We start from the raw sequence: 317 nt of genomic DNA, 5'->3' as shown, positions 1-317 counted from the left end.
CGGGGCTGGGCTGCGGGGCTGGGTTGCGGGGCTGGGCTGCGGGGCGGCCGCGCCTCCGCCCTCCCCCCCTCCCGCCCGCGGCGGGGCTGGGGCCGGGCTCCGCTGTCAGGGCGCTGCTCGCCCTGCTCCCCCCGCCAATGTCAAGGGGGACTCGGGCTATGCGGGCATCTCCCCGGCAGCCGGCTTCCCGCAGCGGGCGGGCTCGGTATATTTAGCATCGCGCCGCTTTTTCTTTTCTTTTTTTTTCTTTTCTTTTTTTTTTTTTTCCCTCCCCCAAAGTTTCGCCCACTTATTTATTTATTTGGCTGCGTGCGCCG

The sequence above is a fragment of the Chlamydotis macqueenii genome, chromosome 1 (assembly GCF_036417535.1).
Source record: "Chlamydotis macqueenii isolate bChlMac1 chromosome 1, bChlMac1.mat, whole genome shotgun sequence".
Lineage (NCBI taxonomy): Eukaryota > Metazoa > Chordata > Aves > Otidiformes > Otididae > Chlamydotis > Chlamydotis macqueenii.
The sequence above is the reverse complement of the archived record's forward strand: the minus strand, read 5'-3'. Positions refer to the sequence as shown.